The 15601-nt window shown below is 48.6% G+C and overlaps 1 pseudogene; it reads left to right on the plus strand.

Moving 5' to 3' along the window:
- The first annotated feature begins 3130 nt into the window (after window positions 1-3130).
- On the plus strand, window positions 3131-3354 carry LOC120362771 (mitochondrial import receptor subunit TOM6 homolog pseudogene; annotated as a pseudogene).
- The last annotated feature ends 12247 nt before the right edge of the window (window positions 3355-15601 follow it).

The following is a 15601-nucleotide window of genomic DNA, read 5'->3' on the forward strand; positions in this document are numbered from 1 at the left end:
TGACCAAGGCTGGGGACAGGATGTAGTGTGCGACAATGATGGATTCTGGCTTTCCTACGAGCCTAGGATTCTCTGTCCCTATAAATTGGATACAACTCATCCATCCTGAGTGAAATCCTAAAGGTCTAGATCAATCAAATACGGCTTTGACCCCGACACCATCCACTTGCCACTCAAACCCAAGCCACCCAGAAACACCTCCCCTACTAGGCCCCACCACCAGGACACACCTGTAACGCAAAGGCTGACAACACAAAAGATTTCTGTCTTAGCCCCGCCTCATTCAGTCCCTCAAGGAAAAGGGACTGCAGTTGAAACTGAACCGTTCATGCTGGCTGTGCTCTGCAGCGCTGTGACACAGACATCCCAGTTTCCCACCCAGAGCCTAGAGGGGCCGGTTGGAGAGCCCAGATAATTTCCTCATTACCTTGTCATCTCCTGAAAGCTGCTTACTCCAGCAGGCCCCCTCTGTTCTGAGGCTGACATTCCTTCTTTGCTCATTTCTCTCTGCTTTTGTCTAATGAGGTGCAGGACTCTGCTGAAACTGACAATAGCATTACCCGGGACTCTAGATTCTGTCAATCTCCATTAGGAGCCCAGGGAGAGAACAGTCAAAGCACTGGGACACCTCGGTGCTGTTATTGTAATGGGGTTCATTGTGAGAGCAAACAAAACAACATTCGCCCCAGATGCTCACCCTGGGCAGATGAGTCACTCTGGCTTCCAGCCCACGCTGCAGCATCCACTTCACCCCACCACCCCAAGGAGCCAGAGCCTGGGGAAGTCATGTACCTCGCTGCTGCCGGTACGGGGACATCAGGAAGGCTCACTCTTCCCCTGAAGATCTGCCTAAGGTTGTCTCAACATCCTCTCTTCATTTCATGACTTGTGGACCACCCAAAGCCTCCACTCGATTTCTGTAATGTCCTAGGCGACGTAGGCCCTCTTGACCACTTCTCATTTCAAGCAGCATGTGAATTATTTGGTATATGGACCATCTCTCTGATCCTCCCACCTTCCATATGCTTTTTTTTTTTAGGTTTCTACCATTTCAACTTCTTATGGAAAACAGTCTGTTTTCTTAATTGATGGGAGAAGACCACTTAAAGGTAAGTCTTTTCAACAATGGTGCTGGAAAAAAAAAAAAAGACTATCAACCTAAACCTCTCAAAGTTATTATAAAATTAACCCATAATTAATTTTAAATGCCTAGGCTCACACCTGTAATCCCAGCACTTTGAGGGGCTGAGGCGGGCAGATCATTTGAGCCCAGGAGTTTGAGACCAGCCTGGCCAACATGGTGAAACCCCATCTCTACTAAAAATACAAAAAAACTAACCAGGAGTGATGGTGTGCACCTGTAATCCCAGCTACTTGGGAGGTTGAGGCAGGAGAATCATTTGAACCCAGGAGGCAGAGGTTGCAGTGAGCCGAGGTCATACTACTGCACTCCAGCCTAGGCAACAGAGAGAAACTAAATAAATAAATAAATGTATCCATTTATATATGTACCATATGTAAAATGTAAGACTAAAAAACTTTTAGAAGAAAGCATAAAAGAAAATCTGTGAGAACTTGGTTAGTCAGAGTTTTTAAATAAAATACCCAAGGCATGATTCGCAAAAGAAAAAAGATAAATTAGGTATTATCAAAATTTAAAATGTGTTCTGCAAATAACACTGTTAATAGAATAAAAACATATGCCACAGATGGGGAGAAAATATTTACAAATCACATCTTTTATGCAGAATATCTGAAGAAATTTTGGCCAGGTGTGGTGGCTCACACCTGTAATCCCAGTATTTTGGGAGGCTAAGGGAGGAGAATCCCTTGACTCCAGGAGTTTGAGACCAGCCTGGGTAACATAATGAAACCCACTCTCCCATCTCTACAAAAAATAAAAATAAAAATTAGCCAGGCATAGTGGCATGCACATGTAGCTTCAGCTACTTGGGAGGCTAAGGCAGAAGGATCCCTTGAGCCCAGGAAGTCAAGGCTGCAGTAAGACATAATCACCACTGTACTACAGCCTGGACAACAGAGTGAGACTCTTTCTGAAGAAAAGAAAAGAAAGAAGGAAGGGAGAAAGAGAGAGAAAGAAAGAAAGAGAGGGAGGGAGAAAGAAACAGAAGGAGGGAGGAAGAAGAAGGGAGGGAGGGAGGAAGGGAATGAAAGAAAGTGAGAGAGAGGAAGGAAGGAAAAGGGGGAGGGAGGGAGGAAGGAAAGGAGGGCAGGCAGGCAGGCAGGCAGGCAGGCAGGCAGGCAGGCAGGCTCAAAACTCAACAATAAGAAAACAAACACCACTAGAAAAAAAATAGGCAAGAGATTAGAATAAGGACTTCTCCAAAGATATATAGGAATGAAAAAGAAGCATATGAAAATGTGTGTGACATCATAGTCATTAGAGAAATGTTAAATTAAATCTACATTGACGTACCACCACAAACCTATTAGAATAGCAAATAAATAAATACAGCTGACAACAGCATGTGCTGGTGAGGTTGTGGAGCGACTGAAGCTCTCATTCATTACCGGTGGGAATGAAATGGCACAGCCCCTTTGGAAACCAAGTTGGCAATGTCTTATAAATACCTACCATGTGACTACAATCCCACCTGCTCACAGAAAGGGAAGCTCATGTTCACATAAAAACTACTACATAAATGTTAACAGCAGCGTTATTCATAATTTCCGAAAGCTGGTATAATCCAAATGTTCTTTAATTGGCAGATAGATAAACTGTGGTACCTCCAACAGTGCTGGAGTGGAATACTACTCAGCCATAACAACGAGCAACCACTTGTTACAACAACGTGGAGGAATCTTAAGTGTATTTTGCTAAGTAACAGAAGTCAGACCCAAAAGGTTGAATATTACATGATTTTTTCTGTATGACATTCTGGAAAAGGCATAGGGACCCAAAATAGATCAGTGGTTGCCAGGGGTTAGTGGTGGGGAAAGGGGTTGACTCTAAAGAAGCAGGACAAGGGAATTTTTGGGGTAATTGAATTGTTCTCTATCGCGATTGTGGTAGTATATTCATAACTCTATGCTTGTCAAAACCTATTGTACCATGTGCCATAAAAAGTGAATCTTAGCCTCCAATGAGGTTTGTGTGACGCTTCCTATTATGGCTTCCAGCGGGGTCCCGGTGAGCACTGCAAGCTTGGCTAATGAAACCCCCAAAATACCGGACAATGTGGGAAATTGTCTTTGGGCGTCTACTGCTTTGCCACTGATAGGAATGACTTCCGGAGGAACTTGATCCTCAGTTTGGGACTCTTCTCTGAGGGAGCTTGGTTGGCCAGGAACTTGAGTGACATTGACCTCATGGCACCTCAGCCAGGGGTGTAGCCAAGTAGACAAAAGTAATCCTGGGCTGAACCCGAACCTTCCAAAAAAGAGCCTACAATCTGTGACCATCACAAGATGTGCCCTGATGGCAGCTGAAGTGTGATTCAGATGGGCACTTTCCTTTTCCTCATCCCTGCCTCGTTTCCTGTTGTTCCTTGAGTCCACACAGAATTCCATTCTCTGGTCAGCAGACAGGTTTAAGCTAAAGTATTGCCTCTGTTCTGTAAAGTTCTGTACAGAGTTCCTAAGCTTCTCCAGGGGGTGATCTTTGCTCTTGTCCTGAGAAATAACAATGCTGTTTTAACAAACATTTGAAATAAATACTGCACACAAAGAAAAAAAAGTGAATTTTACTGTCCGCAAACTTTTAAAAATTGACCAGAATATTGCTGGGAACCCAAAATGGAATACAAACTAAGAAATCAAACTGTGACGCAAATAAATCCCATTATTACATTGAAAGAGATGGAAAAGAAAATAACTAACAGAAGTAACCATGGAAAACAGTTTTGAATGGATGCTGTAAGACTAAAAAGACCAGAACTGTATTGAATGTGGCTTTTGTTAGGCAGCAGCGGAAAGAACTATATACAAGTGCTGTACTATTGTAAGTAAATTTGCTCTTCACAGAGGTATGGGTTAGCAATGATGAAACTACTTTATGTGTGTGCATACTGGGGTTGAAAAAACAAGTTAATACAGTCAATTCTCATAGATGGCAGTAGCTACATTCTATAGATCACTGTAAATACTGAATTAGCAAATACTGAAGCACGGTTCCCGGGGGAAATAGAGAGTTAGGGTCCTGTGAGCCTCTGGTCATAACATTTTCATCAACCAATCAATACATCGCCTTGTTTTGTGTGTTTCTGTTTAAAGACACTTTATTTACTATATAGTGTTCGTTCACTGTCATGGAACTCTTGGCCAGCCAACTGTACTGTAGCTCGTGCCTGGATGAAGCTCATCTAACACTGTCAGGTATTTTCTTTGTAAGGCTCATAACAGCCTTTTTGTGCTCAGGAACATTAGACAGCATGTCAGCACTGCATTTGGGGGGCATTTTGAACAGCAAAATCACCAATGAAAAGCATAACAATGGGAAAAACGTGACACTAGACCGTGAAAAAGACCCTTATTTACCACGTGACAGCCAGAGCAAGAAGTCAGAACAGAGCCTTGTTTTCACCTCAGCTAAGAAAAAGCACACCGGGCAAAAGTTTTTGAAGCTCTGGGCATGTCAACGAGTGACTGGCCAAGGGCCCCAAGAGCTGGTTTTGGAGTTATAAATTATAGGTAGCAGGAGAATTTGCAAATACAGAATCCATGAATAGCGAGGATCCACTTTATATGGTAGATACTGAGAGCCAGATGAGGGGAATGGGGCGTCAACCCAACCGTCTCTCGAGGCCAGTCACAATTGCCAAGTGCACCAGACTTCTTGGAGTTAAAACTCATTGCACGCAAGCAAGCTGGAAGGGCTCTTAGACACCAAATGTTCAGCACTCCTTTTACAAAGACCACTGAGGCCTAGGAAGGGATACGTGGCTTGTCCAGGTCACGTATGGAATAGTCCTCTGTGCTTCTTTCCCATCATGGCCCGGGGCTGCCTCGGTTCACCTCTCAAGGATCTCAAGTCCTGGGGGCTGGGAATTTTGTAAGGAGGAGTTAGCATGTTTAAAACCCAGGTCTCAGTTTAACCAGAAGAATCTCTCTCCTACCACAGGTCTGCCGGAAAGAACTTGGAAATAGCAAGCGGAGAGCCAGGGCTCAGACTCAGACCACCTCTGTTTCTACCAGGGCTCACATCTCAGGTGATCTCATCCATTCTCATTACTTTAAGCACCATCTTTATGCAATTTTACATCTCCAGCCCAGACCTCTTCTCCTGGACCCCATACTCCGATTTCCAACTGCCTTCTTGGCGATGCCATGTGGATATCTAACAGGCATCTGAAACCTAACATCTCTCAAGCAGAACTTTGATGCCCTCCCCCAACCTGCTGCTCCTGTCCCCATTCTTTCCTACCTTAGTAAATGGCCGCTGGAATTGCGAAGGCTAAACCTGGAGCATCATACTTGAGTGCTTTCTTTCTCTCAAATCATATGTACAATTCAGCAGCCAATCCTGTTGGCTTGGGGGACTTCTTGCCACCTCCATTGCTACCACCTAGGCCCTCTTGACTACTGTGTTTATAAATCTCCTGAACTTTGTTCCCTGTTTCCAGCCTTGCCCCACACGGTCTGCCAAATCCCCGTTAGAATTGTCCTTATAAAATGTCAGGTCACGTCACTCCTCTGTTCAAAACCCTCCAATGGCCTCAAAGCAAAATCCAAGGCCCACAGACGACTCCTAAAACCTACGTGAGCTCTGATCTCTCCTCCCACCCTACCCTGCTTCACCCCGTTCCAGCCATGAGACTCCTGGCTGTTCCTGAACACCTGGGCAGTTTCAGCTGGGCCTGTGTTCTTGGGGTCCCTCTGTCTGGGAAGCTCTTTTTCTCAGAGAGCAGGTTTGTGGCTCTTCAACACTTTCCCCCTGGTGTCAGACAAGCAGGAGGACATCTGGTTGGAAACCTTAGCTTGCCAGGTGGAGTCAGGCCTGGACCTCATGTTTTACTGAGCTCTGTTCCAGTGTCCCTTTATCAGAGAGCTTTGCCAAACTGCACCATCCCCGTCACTTGGTATCCCCTTCATCCTGGTTTGTCTTTTTTTTTTTTTTTTTTTTTTTTTACAGAGTCTTGCTCTATTGCCCAGGCTGGAGTGCAGAGGTGTGATCTTGGCTCACTGCAACCTCCCTCCGCCTCCCGGCTCTCGGGTTCAAGCGATTCTCACACCTCAGCCTCCCTAATAGTTGGGACTACAGGCATGCACAATCATGCTGGGATAATTTTTGTATTTTTAGTAGAGAAAGGGTTTTACCATGTTGGCCATGCTGGTCTTGAACTTCTGACCTCAGGTGATCCCCGGCCTCGACCTCCCAAAGTGCTGGGATTACAGGTGTGAGCCACCGCACCTGGCCCTGGTTTGTCTTCTGAACACTCTTTGCCACCTGCTCCGCTATATCTATTTATTTGTGAATTGTCTGTCTTCCTCCACTAGATCAGAAACTCAGGTCTAATTCCCTGTACCTAGAATATTGCGTGTACTATGGTAGGTACACAAGGTTTTGTTGAGTGAGAGAATGAATGATCTCCTGATCCTTAGAGACCCTGCTCGAAGGATCAGGAGGAGACAGCAGCTAAGGAAGCCAGTCCTGAATTTTCCCTAGGGATAGGGAGTAAGTGGGGGGCTCTCTGAGGAGCCCTGGAAGTGCCCACTCCGCCGCCAAGGCTTCGAGGAAAACAGGCCAGGGTGTCCTAACAGCCTCCACTCAGAAAGGACCTGGAAACTTCTAATGAGACAAAATAGCAAATGTCATGATTTGGGGCTTGGTGTGGCCTCCCGCTCCTCCCGCCCCTGTCCCACACACCTGGGCCCACACTGAATGCCCTCAGCCCCTCCAGCTGCACAGGGGCCCGTGTCCCTGCCCTCTGCTCCTGTTCACAGAGCCAACTTTCTCCCACCCCACACAGACGTTCCCAGAGCTCATCAGGAAACTTCTGATTTGCATCCCCAAAGAAATAAAATTCCACTAAATGCTGTTTGTTTTTCCTTCTGTTTGCCCTGAGGCGGGCCTGTTGTGGCTCCTGGGATCCAAAGTGGGTAATCCAGCCGATGTGTGGTTCAGGGAGCCGGGACCTTAGAGAGCTTTACAATGAAAAGGGGAGACTGCAGTTCCCGTTTGAAAGGAGATGGCAGGAGAGGCGGGAGGAGGAAAGAGAAATCGACACCAAAACCTGCCTGACACAATTATAGCCACATTTGCATAACAGAGACCGAGAACTCGCTTAGGAGTGGTAATTAGATTCTCTGGTGATTAGGGACACTTTCCAAACGTGGCGAGAGGAGAGGGAAATCCAACCCTGAAGTGGAAAAAGAATGTACAGAATTGAGGCTCACTGTCGGGAGGCGGGAAAGAGGACTCACAGACTGCGAGCTAATTGGCTCTAGGCCGACACCTCCTGGCAAGCCAACATTTCCAGCCCAGATCTGCGTGTCTGGACTCGTGGGGGAAAGCACTGAAGACCCACAGACCTATGTTGGGGGCATCCAAGCTCCTCCCCAGACCAGCTGTATGACCTTGTGCACCTGTAACCTCCCTGAGGCCAGGTCACTCACATGCCAAATAGAGTTTAGAGGGCTGCCGGATGCTTAAATGAGATACTGTTGGCAGAGGGTGTGGAGGGTAGCACACAGCCAGTGGGCTCATTTGAAAGACACCTTCCCCAACTCTCTTCCCGAGGGGCGTCTCACAACAACTGCGTTGCTTCTGGTAGTGCTTCATGGTGCGAGGTTGACGCCCTTCACAAGGAGGTAGCCTGTGAGTTAGGAAGGCAGTGACTCCAGGGTGGGAAAGAAGCGGGCAGCCTTGTGGCTGGGGCGTGTGTGAATATGGAGGCCTAGGCGTGTTAGGAAAAGTGGTCTCAGATCAGCTCTTTCTCTCTTGAGCCTCAATTCTCACTTTTCTCCGCTCTAGAAAGCATGACATCATAGGGGTCACCTTGAATGCAATATTCATGCATGTATAAAAACCATTTGCAAATGTGGATTCCTTATTATTAGTAACAGATAATTTGCATCATACCTCCTATTGCCTGGGGTATGAGCTTCTGGATGACAGGGACAAAATCTTTTACTTTTATTATCATTTTAAATTTCTGGCACTTGGCACATAGTGGGTGATCAGGAAATGTTTAATGAATGTCCAACCATTTTTGACACTTCCTTTTTCCTCCAGTGTAGTGGGATTGGTCAATGGCAGGGGATTCTTTCAAACCAGACACCTTAACTTAGGTCTATATGGCCTTCATGACAGCAAAGAATTACGGGGCTTGGGGGGACTTGTAATCCTCCCTACATGACTTCTGTGCAAGGTCAGGATGTTGGAACCAATGCCCTGGGTTTCCAAGAAAAGACTGAACTGCAAGGAGCTTCTCTGAAACAGATCAGATTCACGTCATCCTCACCTCTCATCTGGACTCCAACGTTGGAACATAATTGTTGTGATTAGAGACAAATGAGTCAAGATTTATCCTTCTTTTAAAGGTGTGTGTACGTGTGTGTTTCATTTAAGTTGTGGTTATGGACGTATTCTTGCAAGTCAAGTATTAGCTGAAGCTGAGGGTTTGTGTTCAGCTGGTTTCCATGGTAACCTGTTAGCTTCCATTGCCCTCCTCTCTCACCTCCTCTGTTTTGAGGATACTCCTTTCCTAAGGGCCAAGAGTAGTAAAAGAGAGAAACGCACATCGTTCACACCCAGCTCAACTGCTCCCAGACAGCACAGCTGAGGTATGGCTGCAAACCCAGTATGTCTGTCAGTGTGGCAGGGCTCAGAGCTGGTGGATGACATGTTCCCTGCTTCAAGGTCGCTCCCACCCAAATTCCTGTTCAGCCCCCACGCCACCCTGATGGCCAGGCTGGTGCTGTAGGCACAGCTGTGCCCAGGGACTTAATAACATGCTTGGGATTCTGTTCTCTCCAAGGCCAGGTATTAGTTTTTAAAATAGAAGGACAGCAAAGGGTTAGCAAGAAGACAGGAGAGGCAGAGAGAGAACAACAGAGACAGACAGAGTCAGAAAAAGAGAACAACCACCTTTTGACCTTTTGCTGTTTTGACCAAACAACAGTCCCCAGAGATTACGGGTAGAAGCAGAAGTCAGAAGACCAGGACTCAGGTTCAGAATAAATGTAGGCATAGCGTAAACATTTCCCAATTTGCAGCTCACCCGCCTCCACCTTTCCGTGGCAATATCCACATAACGGTCTCCACCCTTCACTTTTAATATTTCTGATACAGTCAGTTACCTTCTTAGAGCAAGAGGACATGTGCAAAGAATCAAAGGCTTAGGCTCTGTTTAACCTAGGCAACGACATGCCAGACACTGCTTGAAGTGTATTCATTCACCGATTCCATCCCTACACAATTCACCGATTCCATCCCCACAAAACCTTTCGATTTGGGTGCTATGAAGAACCACCATTGTACAGAGATGGAAATGGAAGCACAGAGAATTTAAGTGAGTTGTCCAAAGTCACACAGCAAGCTAGTGGCAGAGCCAAGATTCAGAGACTCCCGGGTTTGTGTTTGTAAACTTTACATCAACGTGGCTGAAATAGAACTCAGCAAGCATCTCATCCAACCATCTAGCTTTCCTCAGAGGAACCCAAATCCCAGAGTTTGTGACTTACCCAAGGTTATACAGCTTGTGAGCTGCAGATGCCCTGGGCAAGTGCCCAGATAATTAAGCCACAGCTGCTTCCACCCCTTCCGGAAAAAGTCAACCGGGCAAAGTCCTTGCCTCTAACCCCAGCTGCCTCCCCATCCCCGGGGTTCAGAGCCCTGGCTCCCTGCCCTTTGAGGTGCCTCTTCCCAGATGGCCCCCATCAGCCTGTCTAAGTCTCACCTCCCTGGGTGACGGGGAGGGGGCTCTGCCCAGCAGTCCTGCTAAGAGTGACAGCACCGCCCACAACCCTGTCATCTCTGCCTCGCTCGTCCCTGTCAGCCGCCTCCCAGCTCCCAGCTGTCTGTCAGCAGCTGCTCAGGGATATAAATAACCAGCCGTTGGCAGAGGCGCCCTGGCAGAGAGGGGCGGGGGCAGGGAGGAGGCAGAGGGGCTGCTGACAGGCAGTGAAGAAACTTGAGGGTCCTCCTTCCGGTGCAGACGTTCCCAGCTGATCCTCAGAGGACCAGGTTGAGGCCTAGAAGGGGAGAGGAGTGAGATGTAGCAGGAAGCAGCTGAGTAGAGGGATGGAGGCTGGTGAGCCAACCCAACACCGTGTCCGAGGCCTTCCACCTATCGGGTGCCAAAGACTTAGACTTAGGCGCTGTTTAACCTAGACAATTCCATGCCAGGCACTGCTCGAATCTCACCACATGTATTGATTAACTCATTTCATCCCCACAAAAACTCTGATGTGGGTGCCATGAAGAGCCATCGTTTTACAGAGATGGAAATGGAAGCACAGAGAGGTTAAGCAGATTGTCCAAGGTCGCACAGCAAGCTAGTGGCATAGCCAGGACCCCAGTCCTCCCCTCCATCCCCAGATTCTTTAGGAAGTATATGGGGGACTATTCTCCTCATAATATTTGTTGGGTATAAGGATGCTAATTCTACAAGGAGCAGATGATCCTGGAGAGGAGAGGGTTCCCGAGGCCTGCTGTAAACGCAGAGTGGGGGTGGATAGAAGGAAAAGTCGAGTTTGGGTAGAACTGGAAGGACAAGAGAATAATTTAAAATTCAGCTAACATTTATCAAGCCTGTAGCAGATGTTGAGTGCTTCCGCATACATCACCTCATTTCATCGTCTCTATAATCCCAGGGTGGGCAGTGTCGCTGTCTTACAGATAAGGACGTTCAGGAGTGATAAGGAGAATCGAGAAACAGCAACGCTGGAAGAAACTTTGGAGATGGTTAGACTCTGTCCCCACATTCTGCTGAGAAGATACAAAGAAGTTAGCGACATGCCCAAAGGCACACAGCCCGCAGTGCAGGGCTGGACATGGTGACCGTACTCTGCGGCCACTTCCGCCTGCCCCGCCTCTTGGTGTGTGGCTGGCAGCTGCTGGATTGATCCAGCCAGTCACCTTAGGAAAGTCACCGAGCACCCCTGGAGCTTAGGTAAAGTTAGGAGAGGGGCTTATAGGACCTAAGTACTCAGCAAAGGCCACCCTTCTGGTGGCTCTTCAGTAGAGCGACACGCTGTGGTTTGCATCAGTAACACCTGGAAGGCTGTGAAAACAGAGTGCTGAGTTACACCCCAGAGTTTCCGAAGCAGTGAGTGTAACTTTCTATATGTATTATGATGTTTTGACGTTTAAACATCTTTCTGGTGGGAGAGAGACTGCTCCTCCCTGGGCTAGCCAGGTTCTTAGAGAACACTGGGCTCAGAGGAAGCAGGCCTTTGATGTGCAAACTAACCCCCCCCCCCCGCCCCGCCGCCTCCCCTGGAGCCAGACCTCTATCTGCCCTTCTACCCTGGGAAGCAATCTTCTGCCCTAAACATCCCAGGGCCAGGTCCCAGGCAATGGAGACCACCCCTGAAGTTTAAAGGCTGTTGACATTACCCAAACTCGCCAACCCTAAAATGTTCACCCGCCCTGCTTTGCCTTTCTAGTGGAAAACCCAGTGAAGAGGAGCTCTCTCCTCACTCCTGCCCACAGGAGGTCTGTGCTGAAGCCTGAGAATTGGGAATTCCATTAAATTACAAGTTCTCGGGTGATGCTGTTGCTGCTGGTCTGCGGACCCCACTGTGAGAACTATTGGAATAGAGGAGTCGAAGGTAGTTGGGAAGCTGTAGACACATTTGCATATCGTGCCCAGGGAGCCCCTTGAAAGGAAAAGGATGAGGACGCTGATGTCTTATTTACTGTAATTCAGTAGGTCCTGATGGACTGAGATGGTAATGACCTTACACATTACCGGTGAGAATAGACAGCAGGGGCCCCACGGGAGAATTCATCCTGAGGGCAATTGCAGACAGGGCTAAGCAAAGGGTGGCCCGTGGACCACCAGCAGCAGCATCTTGTGGGAGTTATTAGAAATGCAGATTGTTAGGCCCCATCCAAGACCTACTGAATCAGAGTTTCTGAGTGTGTGGCCCCCAGACTGTGTTTGAAGAAGCTCTCCGGGTGATTCTAACACACAGTGAAATTTGGGAAGCACTGGGATAGGCCGATCGTCTGCCTTCATACTGGACCCTGCCTTACCTTGATGGCAAGGTGGCCGGTTCTGGCACAGAGTGTGGCTAGTGTGGCAGTGGCTAGAAACTCTTCCAGGCCCAGCTACTTAGTTGGTGACCTGTGGGGACAGTAGCAAAGCAGGTGAGTAAAAGCTCATTTGCACTGTATCAGAAACCCAGAAGTGGCACAGCCCTGAGCGGGTCAGTGCAGGCGTCTGATCAGCAAAGGCATAAAGGCTGCCATGGGAAAACCCCACTGGACTTTGTGAGACCAATGCAGAGCCATCATTCAGGAGGCAGTGATAGAAGCAGGGACTGGGCAGGCTCTCTAGTCATCTATTTACTGACCCATCACACTACACAAGCCCTAGGGCTTTTCCATCCATTGCCAGGGGCAAGCACTGGGGAGGAAGAGAGGGTACTAAGAGAGGCTGCCTGCTCACTGGGGAAGGTGGCTGCTTAAAGGATTGATTTAGGTATTCAAAGATCTGTGACCTTCCTTTTTTTGAGACAGAGTTTTCGCTCTTGTTGCCCAAGCTGGAGTGCAACGGCATGATCTTGGCTCACTGCAACCTCTGCCTCCCGGGTTCAAGTGATTCTCCTGTCTCAGTCTCCTGAGTATCTGAGACTACAGGCACCCACCACTACGCCTGGCTAATTTTTGATATTTTTGGTAGAGATGGGGTTTCGCCATGTTGGCCACACTGGTCTCAAACTCCTGACCTCAGGTGATCTGCCTGCCTCGGCTTCCCAAAGTGCTGGAATTATAGGCGTGAGCTGCCACGCCCAGCTGACCTTTGTACCCTAAGCTGATGAAATACATCACTCCATTTATATGTCTGTAAATTCCATATTTTATTTGTGCTTCTAACAGAGAGAGTTGGTTAGTGGGACTTGCAGCGGAGAATTCTGACTCATGGTAGCCTGAAGATGAAGACTAAGGAAGGAGGTCATTTCAAGGATATTGCATGGCCCAGGATCTTCAGTCTGCCCTGAAGGACCATAAATTCCAAACAGCAGAAGATGGTTCCACTGAAGACTGCGGCAGGGAAGGATCTGGGAGAGGAGTGTATGGGAAGATGCCCTTGAACACCTGGGGGTGATTCAGCTTCATCGTTCCCCAACATCTGGCAGCCACCTCCCCTTCTCAAGCACCTCACACCTTTGCTGAGGCTGTTCCCTCCGTCTGGAGTGCCTTCTCCACTTTGCCCAGATGACAGACACCTGTGCCTCTTTCAGGACTTGGCTTGGGATCTTTTCTCTGAAGATTTTCCAGACCCGTTCTGAGGCAGTGTTTCCATTTCTCCCCATGCTCCCCACCGGACCCTCTATGTATTTCCATCACAGCATATACACCTTCTGCTCCGGAACTGTACATTCCCCAAGGCAAAGATTACCTTGTCTTTCTTTCAGACTCAGTACCTCGAATGGCAAATGAGATGGATACTACCTAGGTAGAGCTTACCATCAGGTGGAATTTTTATAAAGATATCTGAATAGGGGATTAAGCCTCAGTGAGGAGCTTTAAATGCATATTTTACCAGTGATACTACCGGGACTTTAGTACCTAATCTGCTTTAGAGTCACTCCTGCCTAGGGGAGATCCCAATTTAGTGGGGAAAACCCGTTTGTGCCCGTAGGGAGTTCCAGTCTGATAAGGGTGACACAGCCCTTGCCCTCAACAAATTCCCAGAATGATGGATAAACATAACATATTAGCCGTGACACGGTTTCCTGCCATTTGCTGGTTTCTTTTCATGCAATAAAAAATGTGGCCCCTGACAGCCCAAGCCTAAATTGTCCTGCAGTTCACAGTCTAGAGACAGAGCTCATCGCGTAACATCAAATCTCGGAGAAGGTGCTGTTTGGCCTTGCATGGCCCCGGTGCCCGTCCCTGTGGGCAGGTGGGGCTGCGTGGAAGAAGCGAAGGCAGGCTGGTCCTGCCAGTCTACACAGAATGGGTTTGCCACGGGACAGAGGTCTGGTATTGGGGATTTGGAGGCGGGCACTGCAAGTTGTCATCGACTGACAAAACTATTCCCCGGGGCTGCAGAGGGGTCTGGACACATAAATCCAGCACGGAATGCGGACGGGGGCACATACCACAGAAGCAAGCTCAGATCAATACTCCAGAGTAGACTTAAAAGTGGAGAGGAGTCCTGGTGTTTGAGGTCAGGTGGAGTTAAATGGGCAAAGTTCACAGGGGAAGACGAATCTTGACCGGGAATTGGAAGAAAGAGTGCAACAAGTTTTAAGAGGCTTGTCCTTGCAGATGCCTGGGGACCAGGACCGGGTGTGCTGAAGGAATACCTGAGGAAGAAGAGGACAATTCCTCGGAGGATGCTGGAAACCCCAGGTCCCACCAGTCTCACACACCTAGCCCAAGGCCCTTCACTCCTCTGCCCCCCATTACAGCATAGGACGCTCTCCCACCCACAACGGTGGGGACCAGCTCTTGGGAGCCTGCAGTCTTAGAAGATAAACATGCATAGCTTTACTCCTTCCAGAGTGAGAAACAGGGATGGGGGTGGGGGGTTGGGGGGTGGGGGGGTGGAGGTTAAGTCCTATGGAAATAAGGAATAGTGCTGGGTAGGGGGACAGGGAGGAATTGAGAATTGAGGAGGGAGAGGGAGAGAGAGAGAGACGCTACAGCCATACCACCCTGTACACACCTGACCTCCTCTGATCTGGGAAGCTAAGCAGGCCTGGGCCTGGTTAATGCTTGGATGGGGGAGAGAGACAGAGGTTTTAGCCTATGAAAGGAGCAGAGTTTGGGGTAGAGGAGAAAACAGGGGCAGCCCTCACTGTGATCATGACAACACAGATACATCCAACTGTGCCCATAAACTCCACTGTGTGCGAGTCTGTTCCTAAGCCAAAGCCCCAGGACAGAAAGGAACAAACAGATCTCCAGGTGTGGGAATCACCTCCAGAGAGCCTACACCTCTCCTGGCTGGGCACTGCCGGGGGCAGAAGTGGGGGATTCCTTTCAGAGGTCACCTCTCTCTTGGGGCAAACAGAGGGATGCTTTCCATGCTGAGTACCTTCTTCTACAGAAAGGAATATAATGGTAGGTGCATGGTTTGTGCTTGAAGCATGGTCCGAGGCTCTGGGGTCGGGGGAGAGGTCTCTCATTGAGAGGTGGGCACAGAGGGTGGCACAGCCCTACTCACACATCCCCATGAAGCCCAGGAGCTTACCACCAGGACCATGCCACCAGGCAAGGCACATCCCTGCTTCCCTTTCCCCAGGTTGGGGAGCGCTGGGCTCCAGATGGATTTTAGGAAGGCAGATTCCTCAGTTCGCTGGAGGAGGAGTCTCTGCCAAGCGCCCGCCCGCAAAGCTGAGCTCCCCCCACCCTCCTGTTCTTATCTCTCTCCCTTTTCCTTTTCTTGCCCCCACTTCCTCTGCTGATCGTCTTTCAGCTCCTGTCTTCTTTTCTGCTCGCCTGGCCTCTCTCCCCGCC

Source organism: Saimiri boliviensis, chromosome 14 (genome assembly GCF_048565385.1).
Source record: "Saimiri boliviensis isolate mSaiBol1 chromosome 14, mSaiBol1.pri, whole genome shotgun sequence".
NCBI classification, from domain to species: Eukaryota; Metazoa; Chordata; class Mammalia; order Primates; family Cebidae; genus Saimiri; species Saimiri boliviensis.